The following is a 14,177-nucleotide window of genomic DNA, read 5'->3' on the forward strand; positions in this document are numbered from 1 at the left end:
CGGTATAGCAAGATCTGTAATGAGACAGATTTTGTTATAGAGGATTTTCAGTGGCACTGCGATACTTTTTGGGCAGTGAAGGCCCTGTAGGCTCACCAACTTTCTGGGTTTTTAAGGCATCCCGCACAGATTTCTTACCCTAGGCTGGTGTGAGCTTTCTATCGTTCCTTGCAGTTCCATGCAGGAGAAGAGGAGGAGGATGAGGAGGACCACTTCACAGCCACTGTCGAGGGTATACAGCTGACAGTGAGCTGTGACACTATTGTTCAGGCTATGGGTTGCCATCACTGGTGCCCAGCTGCTCTTCAGACTAGATTTCCACAGGTTCCCCTGGGCACGGCCCGGGAGGCGATGGTCCGTGCTTTGGGCCAGGGGCTATATGCCTCCACCTTAGGGACGATCGAGAAGTCACAGCTTCCGAGACGTTTCTGGTTTTTGGATACGGTCCTTGTGGCCAACACTCGCCCTATTGGACACAAGATAGTGCGATGTACTGAGATGGTGGATGTGACCTATGCATTCCACACCGGCTACTGGGTGTTTATTCCCCAGTTGGTTTTGGTGTTGCTCCGTAGGCTATATGAGGAGATGGGAGAGGTCCAATGCCCTCCTATTCATTATATTCACTTTCCTAGGCTGGTCACACGCCTGATGGAGATAATGGGGGTTCCTGTGACGGCCCAAGTTTTTCAACCCGGTGCATCAGTGATGAATCGAAAGAATGACCCGATAACGAATACAAAATATGGAAGCGAAAGGAACTAAAATGGCCTCTATATATGTACGTCATCCCTAAGGTACCCAAAATGACTCCTCATGAAGCCACGGGACTTAAACGAGTCAAGTATTGAAGCAAGGATTTTAAACCTGATAAGAAATGAACTAAGGGTAGAATGGTCATTTCAAACCAAAATTGGTACCACCTTGCACACCATGGGAAACAAAACGAAAAAGCAACAAAGATAGACTCAAGAATCACTTGATTCAGGGCCCGGATGACAAAGATATGAGAATAGGACAAAGCGGCGTCCTCTGACTCAGAGATGCCATAACCCTATCTCACTAAAACCATCATAACTCTCACTGCGGTTGGAGTTTCAGGGTGTTATTGGTACCATTAGAAAGCTAACTTCAAGCTTTTGAATTTAGGCTTAAGAATGACCTAATTTGGATCTAAAATGAGCAAGTTATGATCATTTGAAAATAGGTCATCGCTGCAGCCAAACTTAGTCGACTCAGTTGGCAACTAAGTTGGCTCTTTTAGACCGAGAGCACCAAAAGTGACCAAAATGAGGTGCGAGTGAACCCAGTCGGCTCCCTTAGGAACTGAGTCGGTTGGGTTAGGCTGAGAGCACAAAAATTGAAGAAAATGATGCCAGATGAACCGAGTCGGCTCTTTTGTGAATCGAGTCGACTCGGTTGAAGAAAGAGTTGGCTCTTTTAGAACCAAGTTGGCTCTTTTGTGCCAAGAGCATGCTGCAACCTGCTATTTTGGAGAAAAAAATGCAGAAAATGGAAACTAAAATGGATTTGGGATTTTCGAGACCGAAACAACGTTTTCTGGAAAAATGCCGTGAAGAAACTACCCCTAAAATCACATTTTCTATATGACGGAGTCAAGACCGGAATTTATTTCCCAAAGGAAAACCCCAAAATGCCCTTAAACTAGATTTTTCAACAAAAATTCTAAATGAGTCCAAAGGAGGCATATTTCACCAAGGAAGAGGTTTTTCTCGAAAACGATCATGCACACAGACGTAATTTGTCTATTAGGACGTGCTATAATGATCCATGGCTTAAAATTCTCAAAATCGATCTGAAGTTCTTCGATCGATCCAACTTCATCATTGGATTGATCTTAAGTTCCAACACTTAGAAAATTTTTGAATCCAAAAACTTGCATATTTTCAGCTCTCTGTCAGATCGATCAAGCATTTTGTCATATGTATCGAACATGTTTGTAGGTTTTGAAAATTTATTTTTACTTTTACTTTTATTTTATTTTTGTTTATATTTCAAAAATCCCAAAAATATTTCTTTTATTTTATTTAGTTTATTTTATTTTTCATTAAAAAAAAAAATTTCTTTTATTCTATTTTATTTTATTTCCAAAAAAAAAAAAAAAAATCCAAAAATATTTTGTTTAACTTTAATTTTTCTTAATTTTTAATTTTTAATTTTGAAAAATAAAAAAATAAAAAAAAAATAAATTTTTGCATCCCTTATTTCCTTGCATTTTCATTTCTTGTATGTTTATTGTTTTATTTTTGTGTGTGTGTAAATACTTGTTATGTCATAAAAAAAAAAATGAAAAACAAAAAGTAAGAAAATTTTATATATACTTGCATTGTACATATTGTTTTTCATTTCTTGCGTTGTCCGTATTCTTTCATTGCATTTTACCTTCTTTATTTTTCTTTTTATATTTTGTTCATGCATTTTACTCTTCGTTTTTCTTGCATTTTGTATATACTTACTTTCATTAAATGAAAAATATTAAAAAAAAAAAAAATTCACCATTGTGCCATATGTGTAGCCATGCATACTTTATGATCTATTTTGGGCTTGATTTCATATCTCTCTTGCATCTTATGCTATATTGCCTTAGAATGCTTGATTATTCTTATCCCATTTGATATTTGATGTGAGTTTGCTAGTGTGGATTATTCAAATAGGTTGTTGATTCCAAGTTTGGGGGAGACGTCTTTCGAATTGGATCATGACCAGGCTTCATGTCTACACCACCACGGTATACTCTTTTCATTTTTTTCCATTGTTCTCATTGCACATTGAGGACAATGCGCGGTTTAAGTTTGGGGGTAATGTGACTTTGTTGCATTCTATTTAAGTTTGAGACTTAAATGCATGATTGAGATTGGAGATCCATGTTAGCGATGATTTTGATCTTTTAAGGACTATATTGCTTAGAATTTAAAAATTGCTTGACTTGAGAGTCCAATACTCCTTGTATGCCTTGTGGATGCCATTTAGGAGTAAATTTTTCGAAAAATTAATATCTTGCTTGCATTTGTGGTTCACATCATCTTGATTTTGTGATTGTTTTGAGATTCATTCTAAGATTCTACACTAATACAGGCGCACACTAGCATTCATTTGTGGGATACATGCTTTGTTGATTACTAAATTGGTTATATCCCAATTGGGCTAGTAGTGCATTGAAAGCTTTCATTCTTGATAAAGGTGGATAACAACCCCCTTTTCACTAAGTAGCCGGGATTCTAGCCTCATCAAGCACTGAATTTCTCGCGCCGAAAGGTGGTGGGCCCAAACTCTAGGTTAATAATTGAACTTGCTTACAAAAAAAAAAAAAAATTAGTTTCAAAAGTTATAAAAAATGAGGATTTCTCCCAAAAGGTGAGAAGTGGGAAATGATTAGATGGAGGTTGTCTTGATTTGTAGCCTAGTTGATTTGAGCTTGTAAGTCCGTAGGGGTGTTTGAATGCCTAATGCCCTAAAGCCATCTGGTTTGGAAGTCATTGACCTAACGCTCGACCTCATGAATCGCTAGAAAGCTTAATAGATCAACACATTGCACCATGTTTCCATCTTTGATCCTATAAAAAAATATATATATATCGAGTAAAAAGAATAAGCGCACCTAGATGAATGAAACTTTAATAAAAGGTCCACTTTTTGTCTTAATGATCGGTACTAGATTTGTGTGCTAGTTTGAGGGTAAGGATGTGATTAATTCTTTAGTTGGCTAAGATAGTAACATATTTGATGCCGGTCCACTCAAAAAGGATTCTAGAGTTGTTTTGATTTGCACGATCATTTTCTTGATGTGTGGATGACTATATTTTTTTGCTTGATATTGAGATTTTGGGAGATTGCTTGGAATGGGTTGAAAAATTGTATACTTGAGGTAGTTTTCTCCCAATACTTATTTACAATATTGGTGCCTCTTTTGAAAGAATGAGCTTAATGTTTGTGGGTATCATTTCTGGAAACCCTCACGAGACTTCACTCGTCCACTAGGGGTAACCTAGGGGTTTAAAAGACTTGTTGCATATGCTAAATACAATCGTGTTCCCTACGAAAGTGGGGTTATCCATTTATTACTTTCTAGTTATAGTTGTTTAGTTGTTCGTTTCATTTCTTTACTTCGTAGTTCATTGCTAGGGACTAGCAATATTTAAGTTTGGGGGTGTGATGAGCGCTGAAAAGTACACTTTTAAACCCCTTAAGCTTGAGTGTTGTAGAACATTTATCTATCTTATTTTTTCATTTTAGTACTTATTTGTGTTTTTATCTATTTCAGGTCAATAATGTTAAAATGGGCAAAAAATGGTTTCTTAAGGCCTTTTTGGAGTCAAACTAAGTCTTAGTGATGATCCGAAGCAAAAAAAGGATGATTTGGAGCAAAAAGAGACTGATGCTGAAAATCTGCCAAGTTGGATCCATCCAACTCTCAAGTTGGATCCATCCAACTTTTTGAGAAAAGTTGAATCGATCGAAAATCAAAGTTGGATCGATCGAACTTTTGCTGGCAGCAAGCTGTCTTATTCCGTGCGTGCCCAAAAGTCCACCTATCACATAGTATGGGATTAGATATTTTTGGGCCTATATTCCTGACTTAATAACTAAGAAAATGACCTTCTATATAAAGGGAAGTGACCCATTTGTAAAGGAGCTTTTTATCTTTTTTTTTTTACATTGTATTTTTTATTTCTCTCTCTAGCAAAGTTAAAGATTAGGGTTAGAAGAAAAGAGGGAAGTGGAGGCACATCTCAAGATCCATCTCTAGACCACTCTCTCTTTCCATCTCTAGAGCTTCAAAGAAGAAGAAGAAGAAGAGGAAGAAGAAGATGGAGCCATATTTGGAGCTTGATTCCATGACCACATTTACCTCCTCCATGATTGACTAGATCTACACTCAGGGCTTGGATGAGCCCTAAGTCTTGTGTAATCTAAACCCTTGTATTTCTATTTTTGGGGATTTATATATATATATATATATATATATATATTGTTGTGATTAGTGCTCTAGCCTTGTGAATTTCATGAATCTTGGTATATTTCTATGATTTCTATGGTTTAATTCTTCCTATTAATTCTCTAGTTTATTTACATGTCTATGTGTGATTAAATTAGGAATTATTTCTTACATGATTCATATGGATTAATTCTTTCTATTGATTCTCTATTTGATTATATGTTGTCTTATGTGTGATTATTTGGGAATTAATCTTTACACTAGTTTTTCTATATTAATTGCATGTCTATGTGTGGTTGATTGAAAATCTAGTGATGGCTAAGCATGGGGTTTTATTGAATGGATTTGTCAATTAATTTGATGGTTTATACTTATGCTTGATGGGTTGTTCTACAATTTAATTCATGCTTGTAGGTAGGTAAACAATCTATGCTTGCTTAGATCGTCTATGCTTAATATTACAAATTCTATGATTCTCTAGATTGATGTGTACTACAATTGTTACTACTTAGATGGGTCATGTTTAAAATTGATGGGTTGTGCTATACTTAGTTTAGGTAGACAATTCATGCATAAATTAGATGATCCATGCTTAATATTGCAATTGGTAGTCGCATTTTGTTTACAACAATGTATTCCCCATTAATGGAAAGCAAGTGGTTAATTACATGAGCTTAATGGTGATTCCAACACCCTAAGACCTCTCTTCATATCTCTTAAATCCCTATCTCTAACTAGTTTACTTTACTTGCATTTTAATTTCATTGCACCTTAGTTTAATCAAACCTATCTCTCTCTTTGCAATCTTGTGATACATTAGAGTTGAAATTAAATTCCAATACGTATAATTCCTTGGGACGATCCCTACTCACTCTTGCTACATTAGTAGTAGTGTTGGTAGTGGTTTTTATAAATTTAAACATGACCCAAAAGGCTTTTCTTGAACCGCACATTCACTACATTATTTTGGCGTATATCAAGGGGCCTCGTCATTATACAAGGCAACAAGATATAGATTCTCAAAGTTATCAACTTAAAATCTAAAATTCGAAAATAACTTAAAGTGGGTTATGCCACCTAAGGTCTATGTTCCAAATGAATCTATAGGATCATTCCTAAGTTACATTTGAACAATATAGCATAGATGTACTTAACAACATCACAATTTACAATGATTCATTAAAACCATATATCATAAATGTATTTAACAACATTAAAAACATGCGATGATTCCTTATAAATCATAATGAATAAATGTGCTTAACAACATTAAAAACATGCGATGATTCCTTACAAATGATAATTCATAAATGTACTTAACAACATTAAATCGCCAATAACCAAAACCACAAGTCAGAATTAAACATTGGTTGTCAACTTGGAATTGAATGCAAAATCAACAAAGGCGGATATACTTGGACATCAATTGGATCAATTCGACATAGGGCTAGTTTTGGGCTACTAACCCCTGGGCAGCCTACTCAACGCGCGTACAATTGACTTAGAGGACTCTTGTTCCCGTACTAGAGCCAAACCCTAGCCACCAATTCTTGACAATGTCCCAAGTGACTCCAAAACTAACAAGTAAGTTCACAACTTATACGCAATAAAATGATGAACGAAACCACCTTCCATGCACAAGTAAGTTGAAATCACACATCATATGCTCTAAATTCACAACTACTATAGGATGACAAATGTCGAATCTTCAGTGTGCGATTCGTTACATGTTATAACAATATATTTCAACATTGAAAACATAAAGTCATGAATCCATTACAAGTCTAAAATCATGCTTCAAACATACTACCAATGTCAAACACATGATTAAATGAGTAATGTAATAGAAACATAAATTAATTAAATAAACTAATTAATTTCTCTAGATTTCAAATCTCAATCAAATGATCCCTAATTAACACATGTTAAATAACATAACATGGTCATTACATACATTCATTCAAAATCTCAATTAGGCCAATAAAACAATATGGTAAAATTTAATTAAATCATAATAATTAAATCTTTAACTTCTAAAACAACACCAAATGGTCCCAAATTAATATATGCTAGTGTACAAGTCCTAATCATCACAAATATCGAGTTAAAAACTTAATTAAGCCAAAGAAACCATTAAATAGATTTTAATTAATCTTTTTAATTAAAATCTCTAGATTTTCAAACTCATCCAAATGCTCTCAAATTAAAATATGTTAAAAAGCATGCCAAGACTCAATTTAAAAGCATATCACAAGTTAATTTCATGCAAGATACGTCCATGAGAATTAAACTTTTACAAAAGAAAATTATTAAATAAAAGTTGCAATACTTTATCAAATACTCCAATTTTAATATATGTTAATAAACATACCAAAACCTAATTTACTAGCATGCCACAATTAATTCTAAGTTGAATATCATCATGAAAATTAAATCTTAAATATAGAAAATAATTAAATTAAATTATAGATTATGAGCAAAACATGCATACCAGTTGTATAAGCATTAATAGCATGCAAGAATACAAAAATAATAACCTATAACATCCCCTACCTCCATTTGAGATGAAATCTCAAATCCCCACTGAAAGAAAAGTACTCCGAATTCGATGATACTCCTAGGTTAGGTCGGGGACAACACGGTGATCAAGAATCCCAAGGAAGCCCCATCAAAATCACAACTTTACTTCAAACCTGAACTCAAAAAATGGCCAAAAACGGATGCTAATAAGGGGGAAAAATGCGCGTAGTCAAGACAAATATAAAACACGAAGGCATTACGAATTTTTAACAAAGAGAGGAAGCTCAAAAGAGAAGAGAGAAGGTGGCAACCCCATGGTCTTCCATGGTTGCCTGCCAAGAGGGAGGAAGAAGATGGAAAAAGTGATTTTTCACTTTCAGACATTTTATTTATAGTAAAACCCTAAAAGTGTCCCGAAATGGTCCCGCCGCCGGAAAAGTGGAATTTGAGCAGACGCACTCAAACGGTGAAACTTTGTGAACAAAAAAGAACCAAAATGAGAAAATATAAACAACGGAAGAAACGGTTTCAAAAATCGAGTCCTGAGTAAAACGATATGCCCTAAACAAGTTCGGCGGCAACTAGGGCCAGAAACCCTGAAACTGGGGAAAAATGACCAGAAGGAAATTCTATGAGTACATGACTTGACGAAAAGTGAAAATGAATCTCGTACGAGGATTTAGGCTCAAAATAAGGCATTTTGCAATAACTTTCATTAATTGCACAATGGCCCCTACAAAAAGGGTTAATTGCACTAATGACCCAGAATGAAAATATCTTCCAAAAATATTTTCTTAAAAATCCCTGAAATAAAATATCTTCAAAAGATATTTATGGAAAATGCCCCAAGAAAAGAAAATGTTTCTGAAGAATTATGCATCTATGTCGCTATGGACACCGGGAACAATTAGATTACTTTTCTGCAAAAGTAAAGATACGTATTTAGTGAAAACCACAAAGAATGAAGGTACGTGAAGTCAAAAACCAACTCGGAGCACACAAAGTGAGGCTATGCCAACAAAGTGACAAACGGGGAAAAGACAAAATAGGGAAAATGACGAAAAGTGAATAGTATCTTAAAAGTGAAAATGTGGAAATGACGCGATCCTCAAGGGAGGTTGTAAATCCAAAGGAAAGAGTCTCAGAAACCTTTCCCGAGCACTCGAAATGACACTAAGTGAGAAGAAACTGAATTCAGAAAGGAAAAGATTAACAGAAAAAAAATATCCTTGAAAATCCGAGAAAAAGAAAAGGAAGGGAAATGACCGGGTCATTACAGTTCCAATACCCCCGAATGAGGCTGATGTTGCTGTCTTCGTCCAGTATCGTTTCACGCAGTGGAACAACGTCTTCGGGCATATGCCTAAGGAGATGAAGCTGGAGTGGGGTGTTGATGGTGAGACCCGAAAGGATTGACGGCGTAGGGACGCCGAGGCGAGGGGTGTGCCTTTTGAGCTGCACGTTCTGCCTTATTCACCCTCACCTACTATTCTTCCTACCGACCCTGCTGATGTGGTGATAGCAGCGACAGATGAGGATGGGGACGACGACGATGATGATGAGGCTACGGATGAGGAGATGTATCTCTCCGATTCTAGACCTCAGGTGAGGAGGAGACTCGCTTCTGCAGCACAGCCTGAAAGTTATTCTCAGGCTGAGATTAGAGCTTTATAGGCCAGGGTGGCCAAGCTGCAGGATGGTCAGACAGTGCTGCGTAAGATGTTGACTGCGCAACTGAGCATACTGGAGGAGTTACTTCGCCGCACTCCGTCCGACCCATCCACTTCTTCCGTTCCACCACCACTACCTATGGATTAGTTTTTAGACTTTTCTGTAGTTTTGTTGACTAGGGCAGTTCTTTTTGGTGTACTTATTTCCCTATGATGTATATCTGCCCTAAGTCTTTCTATTTAAAAGCTTTGTACTGATTTCAGATATATATACATGTTTTTTTATTATAGTATCCTTGTGTTGATATTTTCGTGCATTATGATATTGCTCTATGCTTACTCCATATGCTTGATACTCTAATGTTTGTTGGAGTTTATTGATTTTGTCGGATACTACAGATTAAGTTTGGGGGTGATTTGACTAACAGTAACCTTGGCTAGTTTTGAGGAACCACTATGTTGAAGGAGGAGATGCTGGAAATTTATTTTTACTCACCTATGCATTATTTTGTCCTATCTTTGCTGGTCTACTTATTTGGTAATATCTTTCTAACTCTCATTTGTTCTCACACATTGAGGACAATGTGCATTCTAAGTTTTGGGGTAAGGCTATATTTGAAATTCTGGAAATTTTTGCTGACATAAGGATATGATTTTGAGTCTGTTGATGATTATATACTCTGTTTGTAGTCTGAAATTGGTTAGAAATGGTTTGTATGCTAAATTATTGTGAAAAGGAGTCCTTGAATTTTTTTGAAATCAGTTGGTGGCCTGTGGTTCACTCTGTTAGGATAATTGTTATTTAATGATGCTGATCTTTGAGATACTACACTTTGCACAATATTCACACTTGCATGAAGTCTGTGGGGTAAAAATTGGAAGTCTTGTTTTGTTTTGAGTTAAACGAAAATGATCAGGTAGATTTGATAGTTTTGATGACTGAGGCATTAAAGAAAAAAAAAGAAGAAGAGAGAAATAAAGAAAAATTGGTATGTATGCAACAAAGAAAAAATGTTCACCAATGTGAATGAAAAATAAAAAGAAAAAAATAAATAAATAAATAGAAAAGAAAAAAAAAGTAGAAAATGATCAAGTTTAGGTTTGTACTTAGATTGCTTGTGTGATTAAGTCTTTAAGGGTGTGTTCTGACACCTAATGCCCTAAGATCGTCTGGTTTGGGAGTCATTGGCTGAAAGCTTGTTACATAAGGGGTTTAGGTTGCCTAAATTACTTGAACAATTAAGTCCTCAGGGATGTTTTAACACTTAATGCCCTAAGACCATCTGGTCTGGGAGTCATTGGCTGAAAGTTCGCTACAAAGGTAATTTAGAAAGCTTAATAAACCTGGACATTACACAAGTATCCTTTTTGAAAAAAATGTATACCAAAAAAAGAAAAAAATAATAATAAAAATACCTTGGGAGTTGGAATTTGAAGAGTCTCTTGTGAATTGAGGAATGACAAAGAATAAATGCAAGTATGGACAGTAAGCCACACGATGAATTGCAGGATCACTTTCAAAAAGCATCTTTAGAGATTAAAATTGTTGAATAAATGATTGAACTGATATGTGGGGGGTATGATTGCTTAACTGAGATTGAAAGTTGAAAGTGATTCTGATTACATGACTGGTATACTTGTTGTATTTGACTGATGAATGAACTGCAGGGATGATATGATTTAAAAACAGGCTTGAATAAGCTTACTGTGCATTAAAGACACTAATGTGAGAAGTTTGTGGGTATCTTCACTGGAAATCCTCACGAGGCTACAACTCGTCCACTGTGATACCCCTTGGATCTGAGACATGGGTTGATCAGGCCCAAACCCAAACCCGAGGGAAATATTAAATAATTAATATTTAAATGAACACAGATTACAAATTAGAATAAGAAATAAATAATTCAAAACTGGAAGAAATCTAAATATAATCCTTTAAAATTTATTACTTAACATCCCAAAACCTCCAATAGTTAAACAACTCGGGATCCATCAATTGGACCCCTAATACGAAAATCTAAACTGAAATGTAAATAAATTAAAAGAACATCTAAAATGAAACCACGGAGAAAAATCCTACGTCATCGGAAGAGTGAGTGATAGTTTCTGCTCAGCACGATCAGGTCTAAGTCTGGAATTGGCGAATACTTGAAAAGTAGAAAAGGGTCAGGCCCACGAATAAGTTCTATCCTACTACAATCGAAACAGAGACTTGATACGCATATAAATTCTAACCAACTCAACAATAGCTATATAGTCCGTATATATATATATATATCCATACTATGGGACTCTCACTGGACTATGATGAGGGTCTCAACCTGAGTAGAAGGCAACATACAAAACGCACCTGAGTGGGCATGATTACCTAAGCCTAACAGGGTATACCTCAACCAACATAGCCAGCTACGCATCCTACTGCATATACGCTCCCTAATCGTTGACTCTGAGGCTCAAGCTCATATCTCGGTACCATAAAAATATATTTAAAGTCCGATCCTATCAATCCATAAGAAATCCAGTTAGTAGTTCAGCTTGTTCAGCCACACAGACTTACATATAAGGAGGATTCTATTGTTATTATCCGCACCCTTATTCAAAAATAGGTAGGACTTAGCAATTTGAGCTAATCCATCCCTAGTATGCCACCGTCCCATACTGGTGCATACAATCCAATCCGTCCAGCAGTTGATAGAATAAATAATAAATGTAACTATCAAATAATTCATATATTCCATAATCGATAATAAAACATTAAGTTTAAACATCAATTGTTCCATATTAAGCATGATAAAATGTTGTAAATTATCAGGCTTAATCGATACTACTCCACAATGTCCGATAATTGATACTATAGGTTATACATGTAAACCAATTAATTATAAGTAAGCATCACAGAACATAAAATTTCACAGGTTTAGTTTTATAACACTGGAACATAATTAACTGAAAAACCATCAATGAGAATTGTTATCCTCAGATTAAGCAACTTCAAATCCTTTCCTTCTAGAAACAGTAACCTAATTTATTAAAATTACCTACTGTTCAAGTATAATTCTCAAGACAAATAGAATTCTCTAAATCTGCATGCTTATTTGAGATTACGGAACCATACTAACTGTAATCTATCACTGAGAATTGCTATTCTAAAAATTTAGCAATTTAAACTCCTTTACATCCAAGAACAGTAAACTAGCTTATTTAAAAATTGTCTACGGTTTAAGTAAAACACTAATTGGTTTAATTTTTCATTAACCTACTCTCTAAAAATTTAATAGGGCTTAGAACATATCTGAATACCTCTATTATACCTCCTACCAGAATCTGTAAATCCCAAAATCCAAGCCCCGTAGCCTAAACAGACCACTAGAATGTTGAAAATAAAAATAAAAAATTGAGGGAGCCTGCTCTTTGCTTAGGGGAGCCTGCTCCCCTCCAACGGGAGTCGGCTCTCCTTCTGTATTTCATCTCTTTCAAGTCCGGCGATTTTCCGATGGACTGTCCTCCATTCCTAAGGTACTTAGGTGTTTAAATTAGGTCCATTGTGTTCTAGAAATAATTAAACTCTTTGTTTAATAATTGACAACAATTAAAACCCGAACTATGTAATAAGGATTTAAAACGAGCAACTTACAGTTCATAAACGTTTACTGTTTAAACAAATCAAACATGCAACCCAGACTTATGTTAAGGTTTCCCCAATGTGTTCCAGAACTAATTAAGTTCCTTATTCAATAATTTGACGTCAATTTAAATCATGAATTAAGTAAGAAAATTCAGAACAACCAAGTTAACGATACATGAAACACATATTGATTTAATTACATTTGATATGTAAACCAGATTAATGTTAATATTTCTTTACTCCTAAACTTGTGTTAAGAATGCAAAGAACATGAGCTAAAGGAAGAGAGTTAGGATTAGAACTTGCCTTTAGGTCTCAATCCGAAACCTTACACCATCGTCTTCCTAAATTCTCCGGCGAACGTTCTGTTTTCCCTTTATGTTTTCTCCTAGACTTCTCTAAATGTTTCTATGCCTTCACTATGCTATGAATAGGGTTCTAAAACCCTAGGCAGACCTTAACACATATTTATAAGCCACTCTTAAACCTAAGCCTAAGTGTAATATGATACGGAGAACTAAGTCGGCTACACGTGAAGAAAAATTAGAAAACCCTAATTTAATCCCATTAACGTATTACATAATTAAACAATTATAATAAACCAATTAATACTTAACTAAACCATTTAACAATTAATTCAATTAAAGGAAAACAATAAATTCTATTAAAGAAAACAATTAAATCAAATAATTAAATAAAATAAATACTACAATTAACTCAATTAATTAACAACAATTAAAACAACCAAGCAAATAGCCAAATAAGCACACCCATAAACAATTTAACCAATCAAAATGAAATTAAATAATTAATTAAAATATCAGGACTATCCTTTTTAAATTAGGGGTATTACATCCACTAGGGGTAACCTAGGGGTTTAAAAGTTTTTTGCATAAGCTAAATGCAACCGTGATTCCCACGAAAACGGCTTTTTAGTTTTGTGTTGCTACGGGACTAGCAATATGTAAGTTTGGGGGTGTGATGAACGGTAAATATATGCATATTCGAGCCCTTAAGTACGTATATGTTAGGACCTAAAGTGATATTTCTATCCATTATAAGACTAATTTATGCTTGATGTGTATTTCAGGCACTTTCCCAGATAAATGATTAAAATCAGGATTTTACGCAGATATTAAAGCTCACTAAGTCGTTGCCGGTCGTTCAGAGCAAGCTGAGAGTTAGATTGGTGAAGTTTGAAGCAATTGAAGCCTTAGAGCTCAAGCCCAAGTGTTGAGGTTCGAGCATTACAACAAAGAATAGAAGAAAAGTTAACAAGGCCAAATGCAGGAGCATCAGTACCTTGATGCTTGAGCCTTACTGCAAAGATGCTGAAGCAATACTGCAAGGGTACTCGAGCCTTGACCTTGAAGCTTGAGCATGAGGCGTCGAAAATTAATGAGTT

This window comes from Cornus florida, unplaced genomic scaffold (genome assembly GCF_030987335.1).
Source record: "Cornus florida cultivar Cherokee Brave unplaced genomic scaffold, ASM3098733v1 CherokeeBrave_3.0.0_Hap2_Chr09, whole genome shotgun sequence".
Lineage (NCBI taxonomy): Eukaryota > Viridiplantae > Streptophyta > Magnoliopsida > Cornales > Cornaceae > Cornus > Cornus florida.